Source organism: Humulus lupulus, unplaced genomic scaffold (assembly GCF_963169125.1).
Source record: "Humulus lupulus unplaced genomic scaffold, drHumLupu1.1 SCAFFOLD_127, whole genome shotgun sequence".
NCBI lineage: Eukaryota > Viridiplantae > Streptophyta > Magnoliopsida > Rosales > Cannabaceae > Humulus > Humulus lupulus.
This window is the reverse complement of record NW_026908741.1, coordinates 52,451-58,690: the sequence shown is the minus strand read 5'-3', so window position 1 is coordinate 58,690 and position 6,240 is coordinate 52,451. Positions and strand designations below refer to the sequence as shown.

The 6,240-nt window shown below is 27.0% G+C and overlaps 1 long non-coding RNA gene across 1 annotated transcript; it reads left to right on the top strand.

Annotated features, from left to right (window-relative positions):
* Positions 1–3,552: 3,552 nt before the first annotated feature.
* On the top strand, positions 3,553–4,814 carry LOC133811175 (uncharacterized). Its single transcript, XR_009882773.1, has 3 exons — positions 3,553–3,704; positions 4,292–4,366; positions 4,787–4,814. It is a non-coding gene; the product is annotated as an uncharacterized LOC133811175 (long non-coding RNA).
* The last annotated feature ends 1,426 nt before the right edge of the window (positions 4,815–6,240 follow it).

The following is a 6,240-nucleotide window of genomic DNA, read 5'->3' as shown; positions in this document are numbered from 1 at the left end:
AAATATTTAAAAAATTAAAATAGATATTTTTGAGATATTTTACAATGATAATTATTTACAAATAATAAATAATTAAACAAATTAAAATGGAATATTTTTTAGATATTTTACAGTGATAATTATTTAAAAATAATAAATAATTAAACAAATTAAAATAAGATATTTTTGAAATATTTTACAATGATAATTATTTAAAAAAAAAAAAAATCGTACATTTTATAAATTAAATAAAATCTAATAAACTTAACCTTACTTATTAGAATAATACCATATTAAACATATAATATAATCTATTGTCAATTAACAACAAATTGGTTTTAAAAAAAATAGCAAGAAACTTAAATTTAAAATCCACGTATAATATTTAATATTACATTAAACATATAATATATAATCTATTGTTGCCACTCCCAAATTTAAAAACTAGAACAAACATAAACTTAAACATAAATAAATAAATTATGTAATTAAAATATGATATTTATTTGAAATTTATATGATATTAATATACATTTAATAAAAATAATTAATAAATTCTATAAATAAAACTAAACAAACGTGCATATTGCACGTTGCTTGTATCTAGTATATAAATACAAGTGTAAAATTTTGCACAAGTCCCAATTGAAGTACAATAGAAAAAGTTTCATTAAAAATACAAGAATACAATATATTTCCATACTAAAACTGGTAAATACTCATTTGCTACCCTTTGTTTTATCGAAATATATATTTAGTACCCTATATTTTCAATAATACACATTTGCTGTCTTTTAATTTGAAATCATACATATTTGGCACCCTAGACTTAAATTTATCAATATAACAAAGCTGTCTTCAATTATATGAGTTTCAAATTCATATTTAATTGCCTAATTGCATATTATTGATGATAATTTGGTCACATTGATAAAATTTTATTGTTGACATTTGAGTCCAGGGTAGCTATTATATACAATTTCAAACTACAGAGTACCATATGAGCATTATTAAAAACATGGGGTATCAAGATTGTATTTCGATAAAATATAAAGTATCAAATGGTTATATTCCCTATTAAAAATGAGCATTTTTTTTAATAGAAAATTTAGAACAAATAAGCATGAGAGAAGTCGCAATCCTCACATATATAATTCCTGGTCTTTGGCCTTAATTTTCATAATACAATTTTTTCATATCTTAATTAATTAAGAGATGATTGAAAATATCAACTTGATGACATTAATTTCTTAAAGAAAATAATACTTAATTTGACATACTCATCATAACACAAGTATGCACATGGCCCCAGCTTAATTAAGTGCTGATAAGTTATTAGAGTAGTAAGAGGTCTTGAAAGTAGTTGTTGAAACGTGTTTTACGTACTTAGGGAACTTTGAAAGTGCATTAACTGATAATCACATGGAAATTGACATTTATGTATTGATCATTTCATCATGTCATCAACATTTGAGGACTTTATAGGTAGAAACTACTTGTTGATTGATTCATTGGTGACTAATCAATTAGTATAGCTAGGTTTACCGAGTCAAAGTAAACATGGGGTATCAAGATTGTATGTAAAATTTAACGTTTTAATTAAAATATATCCATTCTTTTAGACCGAAATTTTCAATCTGGCCTATTAATAATACCTAGATGCACATTTATAACCTAATGACTCGTTTAGCGAGTTAAGCATTATTTAAAGTACACAGTGTGACGGTCTTGGGTTATCTATGGGGTTACATAAATAAACGTTGCTAGTATCTAGTATATATATATATATATATCCTAGGTAGAAGCAATGTGCAATGCACGTTTGTTTAGTTTTAAAATTATAAACATTGTCTATAATTTTAATAAAAACAAGTTTACTGTTTTTAAAATATATATATATATAATTGAATGAATTATAGTTATATAGTATATATACATATTTATATTAATAATTTCTACATATATGAAATCTAAACACAACGTTAGATTTACATGGTTATCTGACATATATATAAAATAAAATAATATTTAAAAAGAAATTAATAATATAAATAAAATAAGAAAAAAAAAATCATAGTGTAGACAGTTGTATATATGCATCAACTATTTTTTGTTTATAATGTATCTCACAATGTCCTTTGGTGAATTTGATGAAGAAAAAGAGCTTCAATCACTTGATAAAAGATAAACTATCACACAAATTTATAAGAAAATAAATGATATGAATGTCTTTATTATTTTTAATTAAATATGATTTAATGATTTAAATTATTATAAAATATTTAAAAAAAAATCCTATTTTAATTTATTCATTTATTTTTGTTTAAGTTTATGTTTTTTTCCAGTTTTTGAATTTGACAATGGCAACAAAAGATTATATATTATATGTTTAATATAGTATTAAGTTTAAATTTAATTAAATTTTATTTAAGTTATAAAATATATGATTTTATTATTTTTAAATAGTTATCATTTTAAAATATCTAAAAAATATCTTATTTTAACTTGTTTAGTTATTCATTTTATTTAAGTTTAAGTCATGTTTACAATCTAGCGTTAAATATAAAAATATTCTGTTAAGATTAACGGGCAAAAATAAAAAGCCGTTAAAATAAAAAAAATTCAATTAACAAACCTATAACAAGCATGGTAGTTTTTTTTTTTATTATTATTTCTTTCTTCATTAATAAACTTAATTAATAAGAGGACCACTCAAAACAACGACTATTTAAAGAAATGTCAAATTAGAAAGAAAAAAGTGAATACACAAAGTTTGGACCCATGTTGTGGTCCTGTATATGGACAGGAAAATTGATGATGAATCCCGTGTTGGAGAAATAAATTTAGAAGAGGAAGAAATTTTGTACCATGGTCAGTTTGGACCTTTTGAATAGAGACATTAATAAAATGAGTTTTAACCATAGTATGAAACTGAATAAAAAGATTAGCACATTCATCCTTGGATTCTAAGAGATACAGTGAGGAAAAGCGAGAAAAATGATCAATAAGTAGAAGAAAATATTTATATCCATTAATAGAGACCATGGGGAAGCTGCCCAAAGATCCTTGTGTACGCAACACTTGATTAGTGATCACATAGGATTGATGACCTAGTCCAACGTGCCGAATTGACACATCAGAGTGTTGAAAATTAAGATGAATTTGGGAGAGACTTATTAGTCTTTTATTTAGGGAGACTTACACTACAACAAATTTGACATACAATGACTCCCTACAATGTCTTACACCATTGGTGTAAGACATTAAAACTTATCAGGGGTTTTAAATGTCTAATGGTGTAAGACATTGAAAGTTTTTATTAATGACTACAATTGGAAGACATTAAAAATGGTGGAAGACGTTGGAAATAGGTTGAGAAGTGGCCAGGGGGACATCTAATGTCTCCCACTGGGAGACGTGGGACACGTGGCACGTCTCCCACTGGGAGACATTGAATGTATAGAGGGGTACATCCAACGTCTCCCACTGGGAGACGTGGGACACGTGGCACGTCTCCCAATGGGAGACGTTGGATGTACCCCTCTATACATTCAATGTCTCCCAGTGGGAGACGTGCCACGTGTCCCACGTCTCCCAGTGGGAGACGTTGGATGTCCCCCTGGCCATTTAATGAATTTTGGGTCTTCTTCTTCCTCATAACACCAAACAGAGAGAGCACACCAAACAGAGAGCACGAAAGGGGTTGCGATTTTAGGGTTTTCAAGGTTAGTTTTTTTTAATTTTTATGAATTTTAGTTAATTATTTTGATAAAAAATCATAGGTTTAGCATTAGGATGAGTAATATACATGATTTTGTGTTAATTTTACATTTTTATGCATTTTTTTCTATACATTGTTAGATTTATTTGTTTTTCTATGGAGGTTTTTTTATAGATTTAAGATTTCATAGTTTTTTTTTAATTTAACCTATCACATTGTATATATTTCATTATAATATATATGTTCATGATTTTTTTTAATTTTTATCATTATTTATTTCGTTAGATATATTTTTGTATGTATATTTAAACTTTTTTTTTTTTTAAATTCTAACTATTTTGTTATATATATAGTTATTATGTTAAAATAAATTTATTAAATAATTTAAAAAATATAAATATATGCAAAAATTTATGTTTTTGTTGATTATTGAGATTTTAGGTTATGAAATTTTTTATTGATTTTTTGTTTAGGTTATAATTAGTGGCTCATTGGAGTTTTTTTTTATTTGTTTACCAATCAATTACTTATTAGGAATTTAGTGATATTTGTTTAGTAATGTTTAACATATTAATTAATTTAATTTCGTAGGTTGTGATTTTGGTGGTGAGATTTTAGAGAGTACTTTGCATCAAAACTTCTATATCTATCAATCACACATTTGAGGTAATTAAGTTTCTAAAATTATAATAATAAGTTATATATTGCTAGATATTTAGTGATATTTTATTTATTATTTATTAATTTATTTATATTGGTTTGTGAATTTAATAGCGAATTCGATTACTACTTGAAGTAATTTTGCTAGCTTTTGAATTATTAATTGCAAGAGGTAAATATATATTCTCTTACTTCTACTTTTAATATTATTAAACAAATGTTAGAAGAGTTTGAATATCTTAAATATTCATCCATAGTGAAGTAGGTTCTGAGATTAAAATTGTGTGCTGCGGTGATAACGGAAGGTTGAGAACTTGTGTGTATTAGTGAAGTAGGTTCTGAGAAATTTGACTGTGTGTTGCGGAGCTATAAGGAAGAAACTTATTGTATGTTGTTTGAATTGTTTGTTTTGCTATTCACATGTAGATGGTTAGGTCACTATTATAGGGGAAATGCTGCTCGATTTTATCTAGGATAATAAACAATTAATTTTATATAGGCATTCTATAAGGAAGAAACTTATTGTATGTTGTTTGAATTGTTTGTTTTGTTATTCACATGCAGATGGTTAGATCACTATTATAGGGGAAATGCTGCCCGATATTATTTAGGATAATAAACGATTAGTTGAGAACGGGCATTACTTGATTGAACATGCAAGTCCCAGGCATTACTTGAGAACGGTATTATTAATTAAAATTTACAAATTATTTTTGAAACTATAAATGTAATCAAATAATTAATTAATATATTTTACTTTATATTTCTTGCAGCTAACAAGCACATCATATACAGAGGCACAAATTGATGAGTTGCGACAAGAATGGGCGACATATATGTTGCCGATAATCCAAAGTTACCGACCTCGTTGATAGGTTTTTTTTTAATTTTTTAACTCTTTCTTCATACACAATGCAATATTTGTTCATTTTGAATATTTCTAACAAATATTGTATTTCTTGTATATATCTAACAAATATATTTTTTTATTTCAATTTAAATTAATATTATTTCAATTTAATTAATTTAAATTTAGATTAAAATAATTTCAATTTAAATTAATATTATTTCAATTTAATTAATTATTAAATTAATTTCAATTTAGATTAAAATAATTTCAATTTAAATTAAAATAATTTCAATTTAAATTAATATTATTTCAATTTAATTAATTATTAAATCAAATTAAAATAATATTAATTATAAATTTATTTAATTTATTTTTTTAAAATGTGGGAGACTTTCAATGTCTCCCATTGGGAGAGGTGGGAGACTTCCCACGTTTCCCAATGGGAGAGGTGGAAAGTCAAATGTTGACTTTCCACCTCTCCCATTGGGAGACGTGGGAAATGACTCACCTCTCCCAATGGGAGACGTGGGATGTCTCCTAGGGACTTCCCACGTCTCCCATTGGGAGAGGTGAGTCACTTCCCACGTCTCCCAATGGGAGAGGTGGAAAGTCAACGTTTGACTTTCCACCTCTCCCAGTGGGAAGTGAGGCACGTCTCCCAATGGGAGACGTGGGATATATACCTACAATGACCCTAGCAACAACGTCTCACTAAGTGGGAGACATTGTAGACTTCCAATGTCTCCCAATTAAAGTCATAAAACCTCTATTTTGTTGTAGTGTTATTTTTTCTCTACCCCAGAGATAGACTTATTATCAGTCACCATCTGATTAGGGTTGCAAGCCCCATAATCATTTATTTATGCTGTATAGATGCAGTAATAAGTTTTCTTGCTGAGCCTTGGTTCACGAGTGCTATGTTGTGCAGGTAAAGGGAAAGAAAAACACACACAGCCTTGAGTGGAGAGTTTAGGTGGCGATGTGTACATATGCAGCTGCTTGACCACCACGACCAATGTGTTTCTCAGGG